This window comes from Myotis daubentonii, chromosome 2 (genome assembly GCF_963259705.1).
Source record: "Myotis daubentonii chromosome 2, mMyoDau2.1, whole genome shotgun sequence".
NCBI lineage: Eukaryota > Metazoa > Chordata > Mammalia > Chiroptera > Vespertilionidae > Myotis > Myotis daubentonii.
Window position 1 is genome coordinate 135,401,078 of NC_081841.1, and position 27,897 is coordinate 135,428,974.

Below are 27,897 nucleotides of genomic sequence, written 5' to 3' on the forward strand. Positions count from 1 at the left end.
TCTTTCTTTTTTTATTGATGAGCCTGATTAACAGTTTATCAATTTGGTTTTTCTTTCAAAGAACCAGTTCTTGGTTTCATTGATCTTTTGTATTGTTTTTAGACTATATTTTGTTTATTTCCACTTTGATCTATATTATTTACTTCCTTCTACTCACTTGGACATTTTTTTTTCTTGTTCCTCTATGTGTAAGATTATATATGCATTCATGTTTAATTGTCACCATAGGATATGTATAAGTATTTTCCATGCCACTTAGTTTCTTTCTTTTTTTAAAAAAAAAATATTTTATTGATTTTTTACAGAGAGGAAGGGAGAGGAATAGAGAGTTAGAAACATCAATGAGAGAGAAACATTGATCAGCTGCCTCCTGCACACCCCGTACTGGGGATGTGCCCTCAACCAAGGTACATGCCCTTCACTGGAATCGAACCTGGGACCCCTAAGTCCACAGGCCGACGCTCTATCCACTGAGCCAAACCGGTTATGGCTGCCACTTAGTTGCTATTATTTTTTGGTGACAACTCCCTAGTTCCTTTTGTTTCTAACCATGAGATTACAAAATATAGTAGTTATACTTAATTTTTTTCTAAAATTCAATTCAGTAGGCATTGAGTACCTTCTATATCAGTGATGGAAGCCCTCGCCGGCTTAGCTCAGTGGATAGGGTGTCAGCCTGTGGACTGAAGGGTTCCAGGTTCGATTCTGGTCAAGGGCACATGCCTGGGTTGCAGGCTAGGTCCCTGGTAGAGGATGTGCAGGAGTCAGCTGACCAATGACTCTCATCATTGATGTTTCTATCTCTCTCACTCCCTCTCTCTTCCTCTCTGAAAGCAATAAAAATATATCAGTGATGGTGAACCTATGACACTGACACGCGAACTCATTTTTTTGGTTGATTTTTCTTTGTTAAATGGCATTTAAATATAAAAAATATAAGTCTTTGTTTTACTATAGTTGCAAATATCAAAAAATTTCTATATGTGACACAGCACCAGAGTTAAGTTAGGGTTTTTCAAAATGCTGACATGCCGAGCTCAAAAAGTTTGCCATCACTGTTCTATATACACAGCTAAGCATTTTAAATTTGTCAGTATATCCTTAAATATATTAAAATGCAAGCTATGTATATACGTGTGAAGTAACTCAATTATGGGTACAGCAAACCAATAAAAAATGACTGATTTTTGTTTTCTTTTTTCTTCGATTTGATTTACTATTTTGGCATTGTTCTTTGACAATTACTATGACTGGATTGCATTGCAATTAAGGATATATTATATTACTAGAGGCCTGGTGCATGAAAATTCATGCACTGGAGGGGGAGTCCCTCAGCCTGGCCTGCCCCCTCGCACAGTCCGGGAGCCATCAGGGGCAGGAGGCGACCCGACGATCAGGGGAAGGTGACGCCCCATTACACCTCTGCTGCTGCCACTGCCAGCAGTGCAAGCCTCGGCCGGCCCTGGTTACCTGAGCCTCGGGTGGCCCTGGGCAGCTGGGCAGCTGCCATCCGAGGCTTGTTTGTGCCTTGGGCGTCAGCTGGGCAGCCGCCATCCAAGGCTTGCCTGTGCCTTAGGCCGGCCCTGGGTGGCTGAGGGGCTGAGGGGACTGGGGGACTCCGGAGGCAGGTGCCCTGGCAGGGCTGAGGGGACTGGGCACTGTGGGCACTACCATATTTGAGGGCGTGGCAGTCAATTAGCATATTCCCTCCTTATTGGCTGTGGGCGCTGCCATCTTTGAGGACGTGGGAGGCAATTAGTATATTCCCTCCTTATTGGCTGTGGGCGCCGCCATCTTTGAGGGCAGGGCAGTAATTAGCATATTCCCTCCTTATTGGCTGTGGGCACCGCCATTTGCGACAGCATGAGGGTCAATTAGCATATTCCCTCTTTATTAGATAGGATATCTTTATTATATCTTAAGAGCAAATGAATATAAATTTGTAAATATGTTTTTCATTAAATACTCTACTGTCACACATTTAAGGATTTAGACATTTCTTTGTGAAAGGCCGTCTTGAAAGAGAGAACTATTTTCTTTATATAAACTTCCTAATGAAATTCAATAGTTAATTTGAATTTATTCCTATTGACACATCTCTAGTTCAAGTGCATAGTGTTGTTTACACATGGGCTATTTAACGACCTTAACTACTAATTTAGAGTTGCATGCAAGCAGTCACTGAACTGCAGTTTAGCTAGAGCTACTGTTTCTATAATTCTGGATAGACAAGGGTAATACAGGTATGTGAGAAGTTTGACTATGTCAAATGAGATGAATTTGATTTATAGATGTTTGGGCATTCCCATACTTTGAAGAATTTCTATGGGCTTCATTTTTGTTGTTCTTTGATATACTGTTCAATTCAATTTGCCAATATTTTAGGATTTTATATCTATAGTAGATTATTTTAACTACTTCAAATAAATAAACTTTATATTTTCCTATATTCTATAACATTGTTATCAATGATTATTTCCTTGAAACTCTAAAAAATTACTTGAAGATTTATTTGTGACCATGGACTTTTAAACTGAAATTCCATAATTTTAGGAAATCACATACAGTTTTTATATCCATTTATTCTTTCTATGCTTATGCTTATATACACTGATGTAATATCTATTTTTGTTACTATGTGAAGTAAAGTTGATTTCTTTGATCAAACACTGGAGAAACATGCAAAATTTTCTTCTGTAATCAACTTTAGTTTTAGAATTAGTGGAGCAAGGACTAAATTTATTAAGTTAATCTCTTTTCATTGAAAAGAGTGGCATGATTTAAATATTTTTTAAATTTCAGAAGCTCTTAATAAGTAACATGCATCTAAGATCTTATTTGTAATTATACATTAACTTTTATAAATTATATTTGTTACACATAAGCTTTGCTTTTCACAGATAAAGAGTTTTCAAATATTTCCAGATATTTACCATATTAATGGACTTGTATTAGTTTTTTTCCCTATTTGCTATTCTCTTCTACTCCAGTTTTATAACTTTTAAAATTGTTTTTTTCCCTTTTGGGCTCTCTCTAAATTCTTTATATCCTCTTTTTTGATGTGGAAATAGAGTCTATATCAAGTACTCTAAACACCCAGATAAATAGGATAACTTCTAATATCTTATATCTTATAATAATCTACTTTTATAGATATAAATGTATAAAAATTTATATATCTTTATATTGTACAAGATTTGTTTTCATTTGGAAATTTGGGGTGTACTTGTGCTTATTGCATTTGCAGGCCTATAAATGATTTATTGAGGTAGATGACCCATCTAACTAAAAAGTGGTATGGGCCATAGTATATCTTGAAGATTTGTTATACTAGTAAGATGATTACAGAGCAGGACTCGGAAGGTTTACTAGAAATACATCATTACTACTTACTTTTCTTGTACAAAGTCTGTTCTTATTTTCCATACAGAGATTAAATAAGTTCATTGTGATGTATTGTTTACAGAGCCATATTTTCTACTACACAGCACTTTCTAAAAATAATATGTAAAATAAATGTTTGATTTTATATAACTTGAACAAAAGAAAGTGCTTAGTTAAATGATAGTAATTGTTCTTGTTTTTTGCTAAAATAACATTCCTGTATATGTATGTGGTGTCACCAGTCTGGATTATTCTTATTATGTAATGGTTTCTATGTAATATGTACTTATATGTTATCATGATAGGATCACTGGAAATGATGATTATATTTTGATTATGTATCTTTCTTTAAAATCACTCCCCCACGCCCAACAGAGACCCTTTAATTGGATTTCGTCCTAGTCTATGCTTTTTCCTCCTTCCATTCTGCCCCCACACTGTATCTGGAATTACCGTTCTAAAGTCCAGGACACTCCCCGCAGTAAATCCCTCAATGGCTGCTGCCATATCCTAGAGGCAGGGTTGATAATTAGCTGGATTGTACTAGTTAGGTCCAACGGGCTGTTGACAGCCAGCATCCATTCTGCTTGCCTGGGGCTCATGTTGTGGGGAAAATTTCAGATTCGTTAGCAGTGTTTTCAAGATGTTTGGGGACTTGGAATGTCTCTGAATACTTACTCCTGCCTTTAGTCCCCACCGTTCGGTAAGTATCTCCAATGTCCCTACTTTTGGGGGACTTTCCACAAATGTGCTTTGTCTTGGACATGCTCTTCATGTTCTTTGAAATGTTCTCTTTTTTCTCTGGTGTAACTAATGATCTTAAGATTATTCTTAAAGGTTAAATTTAGGAGAAAATTCCTTTGTGAAGCCTTTCCTGACCACTCAACATCGATAATACTCCTTCTTACCCTCTCCCATCCCCCACCTTTACTTGGTTACTGCCTTCTTTGCTCTCTTGGCACCTGCCATACCTAAGATTTTCTCTTATTACTTTGCTCTATTATTGCTTGTAAATCTACCACCACTCCTGGACTATGGACGCACAGGTAGGCACTAAAGAAATAATTTAAGTGTAGCGAAAATAATTTTTTTTAATTAGACAAATGAGTTCAAATTTCAAGTTTGTCTTTAATTAGCAGTGTGACAGTGGACAAATTCACTTTGCTTAAGGCTCACTTAACTTATCTATACATGTGATGATAATATGGGTGAGTTTAACTATTAAATGAAATAATATGTACAGTTTTTATACCTTCCCTAGTACACAGTTCAATAAATGTTCAATAAGTATTCTGTTCTGGTTAAATTTGGTGTAGAGATTTTGTTTCGCCTTTATTTTTCTCTTTGAACTTTAATTTGTAACAAGAAAATTATCTGAATTTGTATCTGAAAATGTATCTCTCTTCTAGCTCTCTGTGATAAAACTAGGAGAGTTATCATTCCTGCTGCTAAGAAAAACCGTGGTTTAAAATTTCTTCCAGCTTCTTGGAGGAAAGACTGCTTTACTCTTCACGGAAGCCCAGTGACTTGCACGATGCCTGGCACAAAATGTTTGTGCCGTGAATATTTGTGGAAGGGAGCTATAGTGGGAAATTAGAATATCTTTCCTTCCTTGTGCTGGGCATGAGGTCATTGATTTCCTGCTCACAGGAATCACAGAGAAAGAAGACATAGACACTGGCAGGGACTTTTCTTTGAGAAGAGACTAAAATGGCAGAGGGCCCTAGCCAGTTTGGCTCAGTGGGTAGAGAGTTGGCCTGCAGACTGAAGAGTCCCAGGTTTGATTCCGTTCAAGGGCATACCTAGGTTACAGGTTCAATACCCTGTCCTGGTTGGGATGCATGTGGGAGGCAACCACTTGATGTGATACCGATGTTTCTCTCTCTCTGTCTCTCCCCCTCCCTTCCACTCTCTCTAAAAATCAATGGAAAAATAGCCTCAAGTGAGGCTTAACAAAAATAAATAAATAAAATTTATTTAAACAAACAAACAAACAAATAAAATAGCAGAGACAGCCTGTATGAAGGAAGCTCCCAGGACTGTAACATAGTTTGGGACATCAAATAAGTAGGTGAAGAAAAAAAGAGGGGGTTCTCTCTACAGACATAAAACAAAAAAATTAGAAATCACTGAATAATTCATCATATCATAAGAAATTAAAGCAAAACTTGAGTTACTCCTTTACTGAAACAATGAAGTCACTTACGAATTGGTTCTTGGGATAATTTGTATGTTAGAAAAAAGAAGAGCAAGTTGTAAAGATGATTTTCGTAGTTGAAAAAAAATTTCTTTCTAATATAATAAATAACAATACTGACTAAAATACCATCATAGAAGCTTTTAAGAGTAGTTTGAAAGTGAAACATTTAATTAAAAAGGATAAATCAGCATCATTTTGCTTACCTCTCTTAGGCCATTATAGAATAATGCTATTAAGAGAATACAGATGATTTTTGCTGATATCAGAATCTTAGCGCCAAATCTTATACAAAATAGTGATTCAGAAATAATCAAATAATCACTCACGCATTTAAAAAATGAAAGATCCTCAAACTTTCTCTATTGTGATATAAGTAGACCTTGAAATCCCTAGAACCTAGTTTTCTAAGTCCATCCAATAATATAAAACAGTCAGTAGGCTTAGATTTTAGACTTAGGTCAAATACATGCATTTATAATAGATACCTGTTTTCATCAAAATAGAAACTTTGATCCAATATATAGCCTCCTTCTTCAATTAACTTCTGTATCATTGCTGGAGGTTGGAGTTTTCTGATCTGCACCCGACAGTTGAATGCTTGGGAAATCATAGAGATGGGGGAAAGTATAAGCCAGCCATCACTAGCACTGAAAGAGGCAGCTTCTGCCGGACTTGGTGGTTTCTGTTCAAGGTCATCATGTGTAGATAGTGCTATTTGTTTGATTGTGAGAAAGGTCCCTGATATTTTTTTAAATGATTTGCTCTTTAGTCCATGTACTCAGCAATCTTTCCATTTCTTCTATTTCTTTTGAGTCATTCTTATTGACTTCACAGCACTTGAGGTTCCTCTAGCCATAGATGTTTCTTTTATTTTCACTGTCATCTGTCATCTTTGACGGTTCCCAATGTGGACTTTTTATGCCTCTTGTTCTGGAGATATGACATAGTCTCCTGTTTCTTTCAAAACACCTTATTTCCTGCTTCTCCTCAATAGTTGAAAACTTTTCTTTTGGATGAACTGCATGGTGTTTCTGTACCAGGGTAATTAGACATGTTTGGAAAGTAGAATGAGTGCTTTTTTATGTAGAAAAATTAACATTTGCTAAAAGAATAGCAAAATACAATCTTATAGTGTAACAGTAGTGCTGAAGTGAAGTAGCTGGTATACGGTTGAGGGGTGTGTGTGTGTGTGTGTGTGTGTGTGTGTGTGTGTGTGTGTGTGTGTCTAGGTGGCTTGGTTTCAATGGCTGTAGTTTCCTGCGTTCACCTAGTATTTCTTGAGGACATGAGCACAAGTAAACTGTGAAGTGAGCATTATGGTCAAATTGTTTTCTACCATATAAATTGTGTTGGAACAAATGTATGTTTTCTAAGCAAGCTTTATAACAGAACAGGTTGCACTTAACAGGCTCTTTAGGTTTAAAAAAGCATGATCTGTAGTTCTAGGAAATTTTCTTGAATTATTTTATGGGACTTTCCTCTTCTCTATATTCTCTGTTCTGTTTCTGAAACTTCTATCATTCAGTTGTTAGCCCTTCTAAGCATTCTTTCCTATTTTCCCCGTCTTTGGTATTTTTTCAACTTTCCATTTATCCTAGTGAATTTTCACTTATGCTTTCATATAAATTTTTCAATTTCCAAGAGCTCTTCTTGGAATTTTTATTTCATTTTTTTCTGAATGTTTATTGCTCTTCCCTTCCCTCCTTACTGTTATTTTATCTATGTAATCTTTTTTTAAAATATATTTTTATTGATTTTTTACAGAGAGGAAGGGAGAGAGATAGAGAGTCAGAAACATCGATGAGAGAGAAACATCGACTAGCTGCCTCCTGCACACCTCCTACTGGGGATGTGCCTGCAACCAAGGTACATGCCCTTGACCGGAATCGAACCTGGGACCCTTCAGTCCACAGGCCGATGCTCTATCCACCGAGCTAAACCGGTTTTGGCTCTATGTAATCTTTTAAGATCTTTAATGTTTCTTTATTTCCCTCCATAATTTCTGTTTCCCCCAGGTTGTTCCTCCTCTCCCTCCAGCCCCTGCCGCGCCCCCACAACCCCCCCTCCCCAGTGTTGGTTATGTTAGAGAATGGTTAGCCCTTGTTTAGTTATTTATTTGTGCAAGATTAGGGTGGCAATTAAGGTCTGTGTTTTATAGACTCATCTTGCCTGCACTGTATACTTTGAGAAGCATATGGTTGAGAAGTATTGGGTTCTCCAATGTATATTAACTTATCTTCCGGACTTTTAATGCTTGCTTAGGTTTCAGTCTGTTGAAATAGACATCTCTCCTATTTACTCTATCCTTGTATGTTTAAAACTGCATTCTCAATCTAATAGTTTATAGATAGAAACAGAGATAAATGAGTGTTGCCAACCTATTAGATTTACTCAGAAGTAGCTTTAAATGGCTTTGCAGTACAACAAAGTAAATTCCTTATAAAATGAATTCTCATTGCTTCATGAAACTATAAACCAAGACTTAGGAAAGAGCTCTCACTGCATATGTAGTGGTTATACTCTGGAGGCAGATAACTCTATAGAAGGACATCACTTGGTTAAACTTTCAGACAGAAAAATATGTTAGTTTAAAAAAATTTTAAATAAGTTTTTATTGATTTTTGAGAGAGAGGAAGGGAGAGGGAGAAACATTGACCAGCTGCCTTCTGCACACCCCTACTGGGAATCCAGCATTTCTGATCTGGAATCGAACCAGCGACCTTTTGGTGCATGGGATAACACTCAGCCAACTGAGCCACACTGACCAGGGCAAGATTTGAGTTTTTATTGGAAGGTGAAAAGCACTCCAAAAATAATCTTTGATGAAATAAGAGAATATAAGGTGGTATGTAATACCTATTGCTATATTACTATTAAATGCCCAGCAGTGCTTCTTAAATTCATGTATGTATCATAATGCTCGTCTCAGGAAAAATTCTCCAAGAGCATGCTGGAATACCAAGATAGCAAAGCAAGGGAGAGCTCTTAGATCATATATTGCTCACTGCATGATTCTATGATACTTCATAGTGACTTGACTTTACTGGGACTCTTGAATGTCAGATTAACATTTTCTCCTCTTATTCTCTCTGTTTAAAAAGCTCTTTCATGACTAATTGCTTCACTTCTTTCACATCTTTACTCAAAACTCACTTTCTCAGGGAGGCCGTCCTTGATAACTGTATCTGAAATTTTAACCTCTCTGATAATGCATATCCCTGCTTCCATTCCTTAATTTATCTTCCTAGTACTGTTACTATCTCATATACTATGTATTTTCTCATTTGTCTTGTTTACTTTCTCAACCCCATTTGAATGTAGGTAGTTTATACACATCATTAAAAAAACCTTTTCTGTTCCAAGCATACTTTATTGTTAAAATAGGTTAATTACTTATTTAACCTAGTTATCCTGATTTGTTTTTAAAAAAATCTCTTAATATAATCTAATTGGTCCCCCTCCAAGCCCCCAATTTATCAAAGGTAATCAAAGTTGTTTATAATTAACTCTGTTTTTTACTCATAATATGTATTTGAGGTATTCAAGTTCAAGTTTTATGTAATTTGTGCAGAATTATCCTAACTTGGGGTAATAGATGATAGGACTTAAGCCTTCTCACTGACACCTCTCTGAGACCTCAGTTTGTTTGGCTTCTATAATTGAAACACTGTTGCAGCTCCAGCTCTGAGGCCCGGCTGGCTGAAAGCAGGTTTCTGGGGATTGTTTAGCTTCTATAATTGCAACATTGTTTCTTAGAGTGCAGCTCAGAGGCCGGCAGCAGCAGGCGGGGAACCTTGGCTTCCTCAGCCATTTTTCTTTTTATTGCTTCTCTTTGTACTTCCCACCACTAACCCCCAACTTCCTACTTTCTAGCCACACTCAACAGCTGATAGGTATCCAAACTCATCCTGCTGCTTCATGCCCTTTTCGTGGAGTGTTCTCATTCTCTTTGTACCTTGTGGTCCAACTGGACAGTTCCGCTTATTTTTTAGGGCCCATAGGGAGAGTCTTCTGCTCTTGGAAATATCCCTTGGCTTCTTTTCTGCTAACCATCATTCTTTATATATACCCAGCTGATACCAGATACCACATGTCTTTCTCTCCGCATCCACAGTTACCCCTGGGTCATTGAAGGCAGGGACTGTGTCTTAATTGTCTTGATAATTTTAGTGTCAAACTTAAATAAATATGGGTTGTTAGTGTTAAATAAATATGAATAAATGAAGGAAGGAATGCCTGAAGAGCTAATGCATAGAAAACTGTTTTATTCTAGTTTATATCCTGCTAGCCAAGATATATTATTATAGTGACCATTTTATAGTGGTTGGCAGCAAGTTTAAATACTAAAAAGTGATCCTAAGTGAACATTGTAAATTTATATTTCCCACTCCATTGACCTTAGTAGCCCACTGAGTACTTTATTGTTTTCATTATGTAGTCTTCTTGCTCTTGCCTGTGAATAACGGAGAATATAGTAATGTCAAAATTCTATTCTGGAGGAGAGCTGGGTAGGAGATCCCAGCTGATTTACTAAAAGCAAAGACCCATCAGGCCTGAACTGGAAAGCCTCAGAGGTTCTCGGAGTGGTATTCTGATAAGGCCATTTTCTCCTCGTTGCTGGCCACAAGCCTTGGAAAGGCAACCTGCTTTCCTTCTTTAGGAGTGAGCTTCATAGTCTCTGATCCACTTGGATTCCACGTGGCCCTTCTCACAGCTCTCAGGAGCTCTCCAAGTAACTGCCAGGGCTTATGGAAGTTTGAAAATCAGTCTTAGGCATGTTCACAAACACATATCTGGCAGCAGCCTGTGTCTGTGTGTCTCTGGCGAGCCTCCCAGTGACGCGACCTCTTCCCAGTGACTGTGGAACTCGCTGGCACTGGGACTGATCTGAGTGCCCGTCCACCTCCCCAGCATCATAATCTAATAATACGAAGCTCAGGAGTGCTGGCTTTCACCAAGAGCTCAACATCCATACTCAGGACAAAGCCTAGAAACCCAGTACGCAGGCTGCCTGGCTCACACACCGACGCCCGGCCTGGTTTCTTCACCTGTAAAATGGGCAGCGTTGGAAGATTGCCAAGATTCCATTGAGATTAGCAGGAGGGCTCTCCACTCTACCATCTCTTTGCTCTTCCAGCTCTAATATTTCTTAGTTTAGATCTACATATGTGAATCTGGAATTCCTGGTCTGCCAGTCTAGAGGACAGTAGATTGAATCAGAAGTTGGTTCTAGGCCCCACCTACAATTACTCAGATAAACTCTGGACAAAGCACACAAGGTCTTTGATCTTCCATTTCTAAACCTACAGCATAAGGAAGTTAGAACTAGATGATCTCCAAGGTCCATTTCAGGTCTAAAAATCTGAATAGAACAATTAAAGAAATCCTCAGGCACCATTAAAGTTGCCAAACTGGAGTCCAGAGGGACCATAAAATGGAAATGTGTCCCTTGATCAAAGCAAAAGGTATTTATTAAATACACCCTGTGTCCCTGGCACACAGTTATTTTTTCCATTTTATTAATGCTTGCCTAAGTCTGTACTGCCCTAGAAATTCCAGTAGCTGTGTGATACTCTAGAATTTATCTTCACCTTCATACATAACACTGTTCAGTTGAATTTCAACCTATTGTTTTAGGATCTCTAAAGGATCTGACTCTAATGGCCCTAGGTGGTCTGTGTGCATAGAATAGTGGTTAAACTAGTTCCCGCTGGCACTTCTTTCTATACTGCTTATTCTTGTTATCTTCTGGAATTTAACTTGAAAAATTAGCTTAAATTAATGAGTTACTTTTAAAAAGTAAAAGAAGAGTTTGAACCATCTGTTTTCTATAGCTATGCATAAGTAAAATAAAAATCGTGTCCATTTTTGGTAGGAGACTTGCATGAGGTTCTCAAAATAGCATATCATAAGCAGGATGATTTTTCATGGCTTTACTTAGAGTCTTAAATAGAATATCATTTGGCTTCTAAATCTGTGATGCCTCTTTTACCCATGGCTCCTGATTTTCATAATCCACTGCTATTAAACACAAGTGATAATTTATGAAGAAATTTGGCTTTGAGGAGCTTATTTTCCCAAAGACAAAAAGAGTGTAAGCCATTTGAATCCTATTGCTTAAAGGTAGTGATTCTTTTTAGCATATGAGCATTCCTTTGGAATTAGTAGTTTGTGTTACTCTTCTGTTCATCCAGGTACTTTACCAAGAAACATAAGATATTAGTGTCATTGTTGGCAGAAGCTATGGTGTGCACGTATAGCAGGAGCTTGGCTAGTTCAATTTGCTGAAATTTTGTTAAGAATTTTTACATCTGTTTATCAGGGCTGTCGTCTGATAAAGTTTTTCTTTTCTTTTCTTTCATAATGTCTTTTATTTCAATTTTTAATTCCAGAGCAGACTTGAGAGCTTGTTATCTATCTCAGGCCTCTTAATCACAAGAAGGCAGATTTTACTCTCACATTTTCTTAGATATCTTATGAATTGCTTTCCATGTTCCCTCTTCACCTCAGTTTGATTTTCAAAGTGTTGGCAAAATGAGGTTCTTATGGGCCTTCAATATAATAACAGGCCATCTATCCTATCTAATAAAAGAGAAACATGGTAATTAGCGTACCCATTAGCTAATCAGGGCGATATGCAAATTAACTGCCAGCCAAGATGGCGGCCGGCAGCCAGGCAGCTTGAAACTAACATGAGGCTTGCTTGCTTCAGTGACGGAGGAAACCAACGTTCCCCGCCTGCCTTGCCGGCCTCTGAGCCTGCAGTTTGAAACATTGTTACAAATATAGAAGCTAAACAAAACCCCAGAAACCTGCTTTCAGCGAGCCGGGGTCTCAGAGCTGGAGTTATACATTGTTTTGATTATAGAACCCAAACAAACCAGATACGTACTTTCAGCAGCAGAGGCCTCAGAGCTGGAGCCAGAGCTAAAGCTGACCCAGAATTAAAAAAAAGGAGCAGTTGGGAGCTTCAGCCCTCAGCCCCTCACCCAGACTGGCCAGGCACCCCCAGGGGGACCCCCACCCTGAAGGGTGTGTGACCAGCTGCAAACAGCCATCATCCCCTCACCCAGGCTGGCCAGGCACCCCAGTGCGGACCCCCACCCTGATCCAGGACACCCTTCAGGACAAACCAGCCAGCCCCACCCATGCACCAGGCCTCTATCCTATATAGTAAAAGGGTAATATGCCTCCCAGCACCGGGATCAGTGGAACTGCGAGGCCTCCTGGCACCGGGATCAGCGTGACAGGGGGCAGCGCCCAAACCGCCTGATCGCCCTGCAGCTCTGTGTGACAGGGGGTGGGGCCAGAACCTCCCCATCCACCCTGCTTTGTTCGTGACAGGGGAAGGCGCCCCAACCCCCTGATCAGCCCTGCTCTGTGCCTGATACGGGGGAGCTCCCCAACCCCCTGATCACCCTGCGGCTCTGTGTGTGTGTCAGGGTGCAGTGCCCCAACCCCCTGATCGGCCCTGCTCTGTGTGTGACAGGGTGTGGCGCCCCGACTCCCCCCACATCCCGCCCCCCACGGGCCCTGCTCTGTGTGTGACAGGGTAGAGCCATAACCTCCCCATCGGCCCTGCCCTGAGTGTGAGAGGCGTGGCGCCCCAACCCCCTGATCGGCCCTGCTCTGTGGGTGATAGAGGGCAGAGCCCCAACCCCCTGATCGGCCCTGCTCTGTGTATGACAGGGGGCGGTGTCCCAACTCCCCTATTGGCCCTACTCTGTGAGTGACAGTGGGGAGCTCCTCAACCCCCTGATTGGCCCTGCTCTGTGCGGGACAGGGGGGAGCTCCCCAACCCCCTGATCGACCCTGCTCTGTGCGTGACAAGGGGGAGCTCCCCAACCCCCTGTTCGACCCTGTTCTGTGCGTGACAGGGTAAGGAGCCCCAACCCCCCTGATGGGCCCTGCTCTGTGCGTGACAGGGGGTGGCGCCGCAACTTCCCCATCGACCCTGCCTTGAGTGTGACAGGGGGCGGTGCCCCAACCCCCCAATCAGCCCTACCCTGAGCGTGACTGAGGATGGCATCGCAACCTCCCGATCGCCCTGCTCTGTGCATGACAGGGGGCGGCGCCCCAATTCCCCAGTCGGCCCTGCTCTGAGCTCGACCAGGGGCTGCACCTAGGGATTGGGCCTGCCCTCTGCCACCCGGGAGCAGGCCTAAGCCAGCAGGTCGTTATCTCCCGAGGGGTCCCAGACTGCGAGAGGGCACAGGCCAGGCTGAGGGACCCCCCCCCCCCCCGAGTGCACAAATTTTTGTGCACCGGGCCTCTAGTATATATATAAAAGGCTAATATGCTAAGTGTCCGACCGTCAGTGTAATGATATCACGTAGCAATGCCCGACTTCCTCTCCTTAGCCACTAGCCTCCTTGCAGTTTCTTCAGCCCAGGAATATGTCTTGCTTTATAGCCAGATGGAAACACTTTACACTGTAACCAAATGTCTGTGAAGTGTTTTCTCGTGCCTCATCTCATTTGATCCACTCAGAAGTCCTAGAGTAGGTAGACTCAGTGGAATCCTAGTTTCTTTTCATTAGCCAGAAAACAGAGATTTAGAAAGCTTAGAAACTTGACCCGACAGAAAAGAAGTAAAAAATGTTGGACTTTGAAAATGACTACATGTTTTCTCACTGCACAGAATATAGTCAAACGCTGCTGCAATTAAATATTTTACCCTTTGTTTTCCCTGCATGATCTACAATAATAATCTGCTTCATGTTAATATTTACTGCTGTGTTGCTGACAATTACCTGAAAGAGAAGTTGGGGTGCTTCACTGGGCTGGGAAAAGTTTAGCTAAATCAAAAAGCAGGTCTAATTAAGCAAGTTTATTCTATATCTATAAATAAACTTTATGGCTATATCTATAAAAGGCTAAGTTAACTCTCGCATGCACAGTGTATTTAAAGCTCTTGCTTGTGCCAGTCGCATGCATGTGTTTCGATCTGTCATTGTCGATCATGAATTTGGTTGACATTTCTATTATAGAGAAAGGGTTAATACCGATATTAAAATATTTCTTCTAATTAATTTCCTTTCAATGTGCACAAATTCATGCCCTGAGCCTCTAGTAGATAAATAAATAAGCATCACTGATGTGCAGCTCATAAGGTGCCAGGTGATTAATAGCAAACCTACACTGTTCAGAGAGGGAGTGCCATCTCAGCTTTAGAGAAAACCAGGCAAAAACAGTGCTCGAAGGATATTTTTTCCATTGATTTTTAGGGAGAATAGAAGGAAAGAAGAGAGAGGGAGAAACATCAATGTGAGAGGGAGACCGCAATTGGTGCTCCAACCAAGTGAACCTAGGACCCTTTGATGGATGGGCCAATGCTCTAACTATTAAATCACACTAGCAAGGGCTGTGTAGTAAGATTTTAAACTACAAATTAAATTTTAAAATATAGAACTGTTTATGTTACTTATTTCTCCCCGAATGAGTTTTGACAGTTTGTGTTTTTCTAGGAATTTGTCCATTTTGTCTTAAGTAGTTAAATTTATTGAAATAAATTTGATATGTTGTATGTTTATTGTATTTTTAAATGTTATTTATTAAATTGATTAGGTGACATTGTTCAACATGAGCATATAAGTTTCATGTGTGGGTTTCTATGCTGCAAGATCTGTGCCCACCACCCAAAAGTCAAATCTTCTCCTGTTACCTTATATTAACCTGTTCTTTCCCCACCCCCTTCCCTCTGGCAACCAGCACACTACTGTTTGTGTTCATAAGTTTCAGTTGTATATCCCACATATGAGTGAAGTCATATGGTTCTTAGCTTTTTCTGACTGACTTATTTCACTTAGCATAATGTTCTCAAGGCCCATCCATGCTGTTGCAAATGGTGCCATTTCATCCTTTCTTATGGCGAAGTAGTATTTCATTGGGTATGTGTACCACGTCTTCTTTATCTAGTCCTCTGTTGTGGGACAATTTGGTTGTTTCTATGTCATGAATAATGCTGCAATGAACATAGGGGTGCATATATCTTTGCAAATACATGATTTTGAGTTTTTTGGGGTATATACCCAGGAGTGGGATTGCTGGGTCATATGGTAGCTCTATTCTTAATATTTTGAGGACTTGCCAAACTGCTTTCTTTCTTTCTTTCTTTCTTCCTTCCTTCCTTCCTTCCTTCCTTCCTTCCTTCCTTCCTTCCTTCCTTCCTTCCTTCCTTCCTTCCTTTCTTTCTTTCTTTCTTTCTTTCTTTCTTTCTTTCTTCTTTTTTTATTAATACATTTTTTATTGATTTCAAAGAAAGAAGTATAGAGAGATAGAAACATCAATAATGAGAGAATATTATTGATTGACTGCCTCCTCCTGCATGGGGATTGAGCCCACAACCTGGGCATGTACCCTGACCAGCAATCGAACCATGATTGGTTTGTAGGTTGTCGCTCAATCACTAAGCCACACTGTTTGGGCCAGACTGCTTTCCACAGTGGTTGTACCAGTCTACATTCCTACCAGCAGTGAATGAGGGCTCCCTTTTTTCCACAACCTCTCCAACACTTGTTATTGCTTGTCTTGTTGATAATGGCCACTCTAACAGGTGTGAGGTGGTATCTCATTGTAGTTTTGATTTGCATTTCCTTAATTGCCAGTGAGGTTGAACATCTTTTCATATATTTATTAGAGGCCCAGTGCACGAAAATTCATGCACTCAGGGCAGTCCCTCAGCCCGGCCTGCGCCCTCTCGCAGTCCGGGACCCTTTTATTATATAGGATTGGCTGTTCATATGTCTTCTTGGGAGAGGTGTATTTTTAGGTCCTCTGCCTACTTTTTGATTGGATTGTTTGTTTGGTGTTGAGTTTTATAAGTTCTTTATATATTATAAACCTTTGTCAGAGCTACTGTTTGCAAATATCATTTTCCATCTAATTAGCTGTCTGTTTGTTTTGTTGTGTATTTCTTTTGCTGTGCAGAAAGGAGCTTTTTAGTTTGACATAGTCCTATTCATTTATTTTTGCCTTTACTTCCCTTGTCTTTGGGATCAAGTTCATAAAATGTTCTCTATGACCCAGGTCCATAGTTTGGTACCTATATTTTCTTCTATATAACTTATTATTTTGGGTCTTATATTTAGGTCTTTGATACATTTTGAATTAATTTTTGTACATGGGGATTAACTGTAATCCAGTTTTATTCGTTTGCATATAGATTTCCAGTTTTCCCAGCACCATTTATTGAAGAGACTATCTTTACCTCAATGTGCATTTCTGGCTTCTTTGTCAAAAACTATCAGTTCCTCTACCGTGTGGTTTTATAGCTGGGCACTCTATTCTGTTCCATTGGTCTGTGTGGCTGTTTCTCTGCCAATACCATGCTGTTTTGATTATCATTAGCTCTGTAGTATAATTTGAAGTCAGGTAATGTGACACTTCGTTCTTTTAACTCAGGATTGCTTTAGTTATTCAGGGTCTTTTGGTTTCCATACAAATCTGAAGATTTCTTGTTCTATTTCTTTAAAAAATGACACTGGGATTTTGATGGGGATTGCATTAAATCTGTATATTGCTTTGGGTATAAGGCCATTTTAACTATGTTGATTCTTCCAATCCATGAATACGGGATATTCTTCCATTTGTTGTGTCTTTTTCAAACTCTTTTAATAATGCTTTGTAATTTTTAGTATATAGGTTTTTCGCATTCTCTGTTAAGTGTATTCCTAGGTATTTTATTCTTTTGTTTGATACTGCAAAAGAAGTTGTTTTTTTCCCCCCCCATTTCTTTTTTGAAGTTTTGTTAGTATATTGGAAGGCAATGGGTTTTTTGCAGATTGATTTTGTATTCTGCAACTTGTATATTTTTTCTAATAGTTTTTTTGGTAGAGTCTTTAGGGTTTTCTATATACAGGATCAGGTCATCTGCAAAAAGTGGCAGTTTTACTTCCTTCCCTATTTGGATGCCTTTTATTTCTTTCTCTTGCCTTATTGTTCTGGCTAGGACTTCCAGCACTGTGTTGAATAAGAGTGCTGAGAGTGGACATCCTTGTCTTGTTCCTGATCTTAAGGGAAAAGCTTTCAGTTTTTTACCATTGAATTTTAGCTGAGGGTTTATCGTATATGGCCTTTATATTGTTGAGGTACTTTCCTTCTATTCCTATTTTATTGAGTGTTTTAATAATAAATGAATGTGTCTTATCAAATGTTTTTTCTGCACCTATTTATAAAATCATATGCTTTTTATCCTTTCTTTTGTTAATGTGGTGTATTACATTGATTTATTTGCATGTGTTGAACCATCCTTGTGCCCCGGAATGAATCCCACTTGATCGTGATTTATTATTTTTTGGATGTACTGTTGTATTTGATTTGCTAGTATTTTGTTTAGGATTTTTGCCTCTATTCATCAGCGATATTGGTCTGTAGTTTTCTTTTTTTGTGTTATCTTTGCCAGGTTTTGGTATCAGGGTTATATTGGCCTCATAGAATGTGATAGGAAGTATTGCCTCTTCTTCAATTTTTTGGAAGAGTTTGAAAAGGATAGGTTTTAATTCTTCTTTGAACATTTGGTAGAATTCACTGGTGAAACCATCTGGTCCTGGACTTTTTCTTGGGGGGGAGGGAGGGGCAGTGGCGGAGTTTTTTGATGATTGTTTCAATTTCCTCACTGCTGATCAGTCTTTTTAGATTTTCCAATTCTTCATGATTTAGTCTAGGAAGGTTATATATTTCTAGGAACTTACCCATTTCTTCTAGGTTATTGAATTTGGTAGCATAAAATCTTTCATAATATTCTAATATGATCCTTTGTATATCTGTGATGTCTGTGGTGATTTCTCCTTTCTCATTTTTGATTTTGTTTAAATGGGTCTTTTTTTTTTTCCTTAGTGAGTCTAGCCAGGGGTTTGTCAATTTTATTAATCTTTTCAAAAAGTTGCCGAAACCGGTTTGGCTCAGTGGATAGAGCGTCAGCCTGCTGACTGAAAGGTCCCAGGTTCGATTCCGGTCAAGAGCATGTACCTGGGTTGCGGGCACATCCCCACTGGGGGATGTGCAGGAGGCAACTGATCGATGTATCTCTCTCATCGATGTTTCTGACTCTCTATCCCTCTCCCTTCCTCTCTGTAAAAAATCAATAAAATATATATTAAAAACAAACAAACAAACAAACAAAAAGCCAGCTCTTTGTTTTACTAATTTTTATATAGTCTTTTTGTTCTCATTTAATTCTGCTCTAATTTTATTCATTCCTTTCTTCTGCTGACTTTGGGTTGCTTTTGTTCTTCTTCTACTACATTAAGATATGATGTTAGGTTGTTTACTTGGGATTTCTTTTGTTTCTTGAGATAGTCATCTAATGATATGAGCTTCACTCTTATTACTACTTTTGCTGTGTTCCGGAGGTTTTGATATGTTGTGTTATTATTTTCATTTGTCTCTATATAATCTTTTTACCTCATCTTTTATTTTTTCTTTGACCCAGTCATTTTTTAGTAATATGTTATTTAATCTCCACATGTTTGTGGATTTTTTTACTTCCTTTTTGCAGTTGATTGCTAATTTCAAAGCATTGTGGTCAGAAAATATGCTAGGTATAATTTCAATTTTTTTATTTTATTTTGTTGATGCTAGTTCTGTGACCCAACATATGGTCTATCCGAGAGAATGTTCCATGTGCGCTGGAGAAGAATGTATGATCTGATGTTCTGGGTTGTGGTGTTCTGTAAATGTCAATTATGTGCATTTGGTCTAGTGTTTCATATAAGGTTGATATTTCTTTATTGATTTTTTTGTGTGGTTGACCTATCTAGAGCTGTCAATGGAGTATGAAGTTCCCCAATTATGATTATGTTTTGATCTGTTTCTCCTTTTAGTTCTGTGAGTAGCTGTTTAATACATTTTGGTGTTCCCTGGTTGGGTGCATATCTATTAAGAAGTGTTATGTTTTCTTGATGTAATGTTAACTTTATCGTTAAAAAGTGTCTATCTTTGTGTCTTGTTATCTTTGTTATCTGGAAGTGTATTTTGTCAGATATAAGTATGGCTACACCTGCTTTTTAAAAAATATATATTTTTATTGATTTCAGAGAAGAAGGGAGAGGAAGAGAGACATAGAAATATCAATGATGAGAGAAAGCATCATTGATCAGCTGCCTTCTGCACACACCCTAGGGGGATGGAGCCCACAGCCAGGCATGTGCCCTTGACCGGAATCGAACCCATGACTCTTCAGTCCGTAGGCCAACTCTCTATTTACTGAGCCAAACCAGCTAAGGCTACACTTGCTTTTTTGTGGGTGTTATTTACTTGGAGAATCATTTTTCACCCTGTTACTTTGAGTCTACTTTTGTCTTTGCTGCTTAGATGTGTCTTAGATATAGGCAGCATATGGTTGGGTTTTGTTTTTGATCCACTCTGCTACTCTGTGCCTCTTTACTGGTGAATCAGACCATTTACATTTAGGGTAATTATTGATGTATGAGGATTTCCTATAGCCATTTTCTCTTTTGTTTTCTGATAGTTCTGTGCCTCCATTAGATCTGAAATGATTTTGGGCCTGAAATCCATTTCATTTGATTAATATAGTCACTTCAGTGTTTTATGATTGATAAAATGGAATATGTGCCTTCATATTTAAAGTATCCTAATATATAAAAGCCCAGGGTTCTAACGACCGATCATGACCGAAGGCTGACCAACCCGGAAGTCCTTCAGTCAGTGTGCTGAGTTGCTGTGGTGACCCAGCACTGAATTGCCTGGCTGCAGCCTGGCGACCGAGCACTGACTGCCCAGGGGGCTGAGATCCAGAAAGAGAGGCAGGGTCTGATCCACAGCCTCAGTGGCAGCTGTTGATCAGTACTTGCCTCTCTCTTTCTCTCCCTCTTTCTTTCCGGGCTTCGCCAGTAGCCGGGACTTTCTTTATCTCCCTGCCTCCGCTGGGGACTGCTGTTCAGCTCTTCCTCTCTGATCAGGCCCGGAGATAGGCCCGGAGATGCTGACTGGCATAGGAACTGACCAATCAGAACCAAATGTGGGTGCTGTGAAGAACCAATGGTTGCCTAAGAGGCAGAGCTTTTGATGCTGACTAGCATAGAAACTGACCAATCAGAACAAAATCTGGGTGCTGTGGGGAGCCAATGGCTGCCTAGGAAGCGGAGCTTTTGACTCAGACTGGCATAGAAACCAACCAATCAGAACAAAATCTGGGTGCTGTGGGGAGCCAATGGCTGCCTAGGAAGCGGAGCTTTTGACTCAGACTGGCATAGAAACCAACCAATCAGAACAAAATCTGGGTGCTGTGGGGAGCCAATGGCTGCCTAGCAGGAAGAGCTTTTGATGCTGACTGGCATAGAAACTGACCAGTCAGAACCAAATGGGCCAGCAGAGGAGGGCAGTTGGGGGCAAGATCAGGTCTGCAGGGGAGGGCAGTAGGGGGTAACCAGGCCAGCAGGGGAGGGCAGTTAGGGGTGATCAGGCCAGCAGGGGAGGGCAGTTGGAGGTAACCAGGCCGGCAGGAGAGAGCAGTTAGGGGTGATCAGGCCAGCAGGCAGAGGCAGTTAGGAGCGATCAAGCAGACAGGCAGGTGAGCAGTTAGGAGCCAGTGGTCCCAGATTGTGAGAGGGATGTCCAACTGCCGGTTTAGGCCCAATCCGGTTTAGGCCCACAGGGATCGGGCCTAAACCAGCAGTTGGACATCCCCCAAGGGGTCCCCAATTGGAGAGGGTGCAGGCTGGGCTGAGGGAACCCCCCACCCCCATCCCTCATGCACGAATTTCGTGGACTGGGCCTCTAGTATTTCTTATAAGCAGTATATAGTTGGGTCTTGCTTTTTTTATCCAACCTGACAATTTTTACCTTTTAATTATGGTGCTTAATTGAGAATATTTACATTTACTGTGAGTATTGATAGTTGTTTTTTGTTCTGTTTGTATTCCTCTTTCCCTCTAATTCTACCTTCTTTTAGATTGTATATTTTCTTATGATTCTGTTTTCTCTCCTTTATTGATTTATTAGCTATAACTCTTTATACTGTCATTTCAATTGTTTTAGAGTTTGTAGTATACAATTGACCCTTGAACAAAAAGGGGTTTAGGGGCACCAACCCTCCTGGGGTCAAAAATCACATACAACTTTTGACTTCACAAAACTTATTTGTCCCGTGATATCTGTGGGGGATTGGTTCCAGGACCCCTGTGGATACGAAAATCCATGGATGCTCAAGTCCTCTGCTTCTGCAGACTCCCAACTACAAATGCAAAACAGTACAGATATTTATTGAAAAAAAATCATTGTATAAGTGGACCTGTGCAGTTCAAACCCATGTTGTCCAAGGGTCAACTGCACATCTTTAACTTATCACAGTCTTCTTTCAAGTGGAAGGCCTCTTGGCCTGTATTCTATTTTTGTCATACATTTTACTTCTACATATGTTATAGCCCCCACCCCCACCCCCAATACATTGCTATTATTTTTGCTTTCTCTTTTTAAAAGAGATTTAAATAGGAATTTATTTATTTTTATTTAACCACTTACCAGTATTTACCATTTCTGCTGCTCCTCACTTTTTTTTGTATAGATCTAGATTTCCTTCTGGTATCCATTTTCCCTTCTGCTTGAAGAACTTATTTTAAAATTTCTTATAATGAAGGTTTGCTGATGATGAATTGTTACAGCTTTTAGATATCTGAGAAAGAATGACTTTTGCCTTCATTTTGACTGATACTTTTACTGGACATTAAGATTTTTCTTTTAGCAGTTTAAAAATATTGCTGCAGTGTCTTCTGTCTAGCTTCTGTCTAGTTTCCACCCAGAAATCTGCTACCATTCTTATTTGTTGCTCTGTGTATTACTACTTCTTTTCTCTGGCTGCTTTTAAGATTGTTTTCATTATCACTGGTTTTAAGCTATTTGATTATGATAATTATGATATACCTTATAGTTTTCTTCACAGTTCTCTTGCTTGAGGTGTTTTTTTTTTTAATCTTTATTGTTGAAAGTATTACATAGTTCCTCTTTCCCCCCCCCATTAATCTCTTCCAGCCCACCCCCCCCTCCCCACCCAGGCCCTCACCACCCCATTGTCTGTGTCCATCAGTTGTGCATATATGCATACAAGTTCCTTGGTTGGTCTCTTCCCACCCACCCTCGCCTGCCTTTCCTCTGAGGTTCAACAGTCTTGCTTGAGGTTTGTTTAGCTTCTTAGATCTGTGGATTTATTGTTTAAATAAACTTTGAAGAAAATTACCATTTTTACTTCAAATCATTTTCCTCTCTCATTCCCTCTTTTTCTTCTTTAGGGACTTTATTACATATATTTGCCTGAAATTGCCCCAAAGTTCAATGATTCTTTTTTGTTCATTTGTTTGTTCTTTTTTCAGTTTTCTTTTTTCCCCCCCAGTTATTTTGGACTAGAGGCCCGATGCATGAAATTTGTGCAAGGAGCTCGGCCCTCGCAGCCCTGGCTTTGTCCAGAAGGTTTTCCGGACGGTCATTCTGTTGTTCGATCTAATTAGCATATTAGCTCTTTATTATATAGGATACTTTCTGTTGCTGATATATCACTACTATTTCTTTATCCCTGTCTAATCTGCGGTTAATCCCATGCAGTGTATTTTTGTTCTTTTTTTTTCTTTCCTTTTTTCTCTTTTCCCAAATATATTTTATCAATTTCTCACAGAGAGGAAGGGAGAGAGACAGAAAGTCAGAAATATCAATGAGAGAGAAACATGGATCAGCTGCCTCCTGCACATCCCCCACTGGGGATGTGCCTGCAACCAAGGTACATGCCCCTGACCGGAATCGAACCTGGGACCCTTCAGTCTGAGCCAAACCAGTCAGGGCGTATTTTTGTTCTTAAACATTGTATTTTTCATTTTCATTTAATCTAATTTGGGTTTTCTTTATACCATCAATACCTCTACTTAATATGATAATGTTTTCCTCTACCTTTTTGAACATATAAAATATGGATATAATAATTGTTTTCATGTTTTTGACTGGGATTATATCATCTTTGTCATATCTGGGTCATTCTAATTGATTGGTTTTCTTTCTCATTATGAGTCATATTTCCTTGCTTGTTTGTATGCCTGGTACTTTTCATTGGATACCAGACATTGTAAATTATTGGATGCTAACTGTATTTTATTTAATATCCTTGAGCTTTGCTTTGGGACAAAATTAAGTTACTTGGAAACAGTTTGATCTTTTCAAGCCTTCCTTTTAAACTATATAGAAGACCAAAACATCCTTCAGTCTAGAAATAATTTTTCCCCACTGCTTTGATAGTATCCTTCTGAATATTTGGTTCCCTGTGTTTACAAGTTTGTTTTTTTTTTACTCAAGCTAGTAGTAACACCAACTATTCCTGACCCTATGTGATTTCCAAAAATTGTTCTGCCTGCTTCTGTTGCATGGCTCTTTCCCCAGCCTCATTCCTCAGGTACCATGTGCTGATAATGCTCAGCCGAAGCCTGGGAGCAGAGGGACCCTCTGCAGATCCCATTCTCTCTCTCTTATTTTTAAAATACAGTGTTGTTTTTAAATCAAAGCAATGCCTGAACACACTTAAAGATCAAATAAAGTGAATAGAAAAAAACAGTATTAGCAGCTCCTCATTTTTCAGTCCTTGAGTGTATTCCTCAGAAGCAGCCACTTTTCATTTTTATGTCTTCTCATATTTGCCTGTACACGTCCATGTAAAATATTTATATTGTCACTTCTTCCTTTTTCAATTTTTATATTTTCTAATCAAGCTACACCTAATAGATTACAATTTAGCACTTTTAAACCATTGTTACCACACATTTTTTTCTTCCCACCACCTTCTCAATAGTTACCCTTTTAAAAGTTAAACCAATAAAAGTAATATAAATATGTAAATTTTATTTATAAGCATATTATTTTTCTTGCTTTTGTTTTCTGTAAAACTGTCTTCAAACGTATCTAATTGCTTCATGAGCTCCATCATATACCTGTCAGTAGCTCCCCTGCCCTGGGCATGGTGATGCCCCTGCAGCGCTCTGCCCCAAGGCGCTCATCTTCCTGTGCTCCATTACACAGCACTTGCTGCCTGGCTTGCTCAGCCGCTGCAGTGCTGGTTTCCTTTCCCATCATTCTGTTGTGGATTCCCTTCTTTCTCTCCAGTGTTTGAGTCCCTAGTTCATGTGTTGTTTCCCCCGACCCCCCACCCCTCTCTCTCAACTTTTGGAATATGCAACATTTCTTGTTTTTTAAAAATTATTTTATTGTGATAAGTACACTAAACCTGAGATCCATGCTCTTGAAAAAGTTTTAAATGAACCACAGCACAGTATTGTTGACTGTAGGTACAAGGTTGTATAGCAGATCTCTAGGATTTATTCATCTTGTTTAACCCCTTTTCTAGATTTGTTCCTCATTTTGGTGTCTGAAATGTCTGAAAATGTTTTTGTTCTACTTTTACACTTATATGATGATTTGGCCAACTGAAAAATATTCTTCTTCCAGAATTTTAAGGATATTTTCTCCATTGTTCTCTGGCAGCCAGCACAGCCAGCCATTCTGATACTAGTTCCTGTGTTTGTAATTTTTTTTTCCTTTTCTGTTTGAAGCTTTTAGGATTTTGTCCAAGTGATTTGAGTTTCATGATGGAAACAAGTAGGGCTTGTTCATTTATTGTGGTGGCCATTTGGTCATGTCATTTAGTTCTGGAAAAAAATCTTGAATTATTTCTTTTATAATGTCCTTTCCTCTGTTCTTTGTTTTTGGAATTCATTCTATTTTGATGGTGGACCTCCTAGACCTAGATTCATCCCATAGTCTGGTCTCTCAATTCCACTTCTTTTTCTTTTTTTCTGCATGGCACGCATTTCAAATTTTATTGTGCTTTTTACATGACCATTGAATACTGCTGGGCTCTGTGTCCAGAGCTTTGGATGCAGGACCTGGAAGGGTGAACCTGTGCAATAAGCAATTCACATGGAGGGGCTGCCCTAGGAAACCAGCAACGGATGGCCGAGTTGCAATTGTTGCAAAAACCCATTCATGACTGAACCCTGTTCTTGGTTGCTCTCAGCCATTGGTCCTTGACCAGCCTGTGCCAGGAGAAATAACAAGACCAGTTAAAATCTCTGGCTCTTGACCGCCCATGGGTCACAGGCAGGAAGCCGGGCTGGTGGCTGCAGCTCATGTCCACAATCCAGGGCCAAACAGTAGATCGTACAAGCCTAGCGGCACAAATTCAGGTCTTTAAACCCCTTCTCCACACTGCCTCCTGGATGCTTCCCTCAAACGGGGTTATTCTACTTTTTGATGGAGTTTCTCACCTTTATCTTCCAACTTTTCTATAGAAATCAAGGAAATTTTAAATAAGTTTAAATTTTCTTGTTTTGATTTCTTTTGAATTGCTTCTTGTTCTGACAGTATGTGGAACCCAACACTAAAATATTACTTGTTGTTTATCTGCAAGTCACCTTTAACCGAGGATCCTGTAATTTCATTTGCTAGACCTGGTAACCCTATTCCCAGTGTCTAGTGAGAATAAACTAGGAAAGGGGAAGTGACCTGCAGTCCTAGACAACAGTGATTTGGTCAGGTGCAGGGTGATATGCTTTAGCCTCTTCTCTCGCAGTCACTTTAGATTTGTAAAGAGTTTGGACAGGGGAGATGTAGATTATCCTTTTGAGTGATGGATTCCCAAACTGTTAACCTGTATTAGTCAAGTCAGATCAAGTTTGGAAGAAAAGCACATCATTGAATCAGAAACATACGGGCCCTGCCCTTGCTCCTCTTCTCATATCCTAGGATGTGTGTGATTAATATGCAGAAGTGATTAAACTGGAACCCAGGGAAAAAGGCTCTTAGGCAAAATGGAACAGAAAAGCAAATACAACAACAACAAAACACCTCATTTCAAATGTCCAGGCTGTTTCCTGTGCTCCAGATTCCTCTCTGGAGGGAGACCTGATCTCTGTCCAGTGCTGAAGATGGTTCTCTTTCACGCCCTCAGGAGTCTCTCCTGGAGGCATGGTGGTCTTCTCCTCTCCTATCCGCTAGCCTTTGTTGAGCTCTGGCTGCATGTTAGACTCAGATGTTTTGTTTTGTAAAGAGAAGAATCTTTGAGAGTAATTAACCATCTGTGCTTCAGAAATTTCTGATCTATGGGTTTTCCTCCATGGAGAGTTCCTCCAAGTTCTTTGCCTTCTTTTTAAAATTATCTTTTTAGTTTTCAGACAAAAATCTATTTTTAAAGGAATCTAGCACATTTATTAAAATATATGAAAAGAAATATGTTTCTAATCCTTTTTGTTGCATATCTTTTGGCCCTGCAAATATTCCAGAAGTATATACACTATTGTTCAAGGATGTATGTACAAAGACATTTCTTTGTAATTTTACTTAAAATAGCAAAATATTGGAGATGATTATAAGATATATGGATTAAACATGCTTGTGTTTTGGTCTCTATAGCTTAATACAATGGAAGATCAGTTGAAATGAATGAAATGAAAAACAAAACATTTTTGTTTGTTTTTAAGAACATCATGAATAAATAAAATTCAGTTAATTCAGTAATTTAAACTTCAGCTGGGAATTTTAAATTTATTTTTATAGATGACTTTAAGGCAGTGGTTCTCAACCTTCCTAATGCCGCAACCCTTTAATACAGTTCCTCATGTTGTGGTGACCCCAACCATAAAATTATTTTCGTTGCTACTTCATAACTGTAATTTTGCTACTGTTATGAATCGTAAATATCTGATATGCAGGATGTATTTTCTTTGTTACAAATTGAACATAATTAAAACATAATGATTAATCACAAAACAATATGTAATTATTTATGTGTTTTCCGATGGTCTTAGGCGACCCCTGTGAAAGGGTCGTTCGACCCCCAAAGGGGTCGTGACCCACAGGTTGAGAACTGCTGCCTTAAGGTGTGTTTTTTTTCAGCTTTTTAATTTTTATTCTTTTAAATTTATCTTTATTGTTGAAAGTATTACAGATGTCCTCCTTTTCCCACCCATTGGCCCCCTCCACCCCACTCCCATCCCCTCCCCAGGTCTTCACCACATTATTGTCTATCCATGGGTTATGCATATTATGTTCTTTGGTTAATCTCTAGCTTAAGATGATGCTTTAATTTTTCCTGAGCAGTTCAAATATGTAAATAAACTTAATTATAGGTAGTTTTAGTGATAAATTTAACCTTTAAAGTAATAATTCTGTCTAGCATTCCTAGATAGAGGGACCATATGCCTGTTCCTCAAGTTATGATTTTTAAGCTTCCACTTACTCTGGTTTTTTTTTGTTTTTTTTTTACTAAAAACGGGTACCTTCCTCAAATAAATTTCTATCATGAGATAGTATACATATTAATTTTTA

At 39.2% G+C, this 27,897-nt stretch overlaps 1 protein-coding gene across 2 annotated transcripts in view; it reads left to right on the forward strand.

The window, feature by feature from the left end:
* TSC22D1 (TSC22 domain family member 1) overlaps positions 1-27,897 on the forward strand; it is a 147,114-nt gene that overhangs the window by 114,207 nt on the left and 5,010 nt on the right. The window contains exon 1 of one of the 2 annotated variants that reach the window (XM_059684678.1): positions 3,935-4,087. The exons of the other annotated variant lie outside the window; for it this stretch is intronic. The gene's annotated coding sequence lies outside the window, so the exon portion shown is untranslated. Of the gene's footprint in view, positions 1-3,934; positions 4,088-27,897 lie in introns of those variants that run through there. 2 annotated transcript variants of the gene reach the window in all.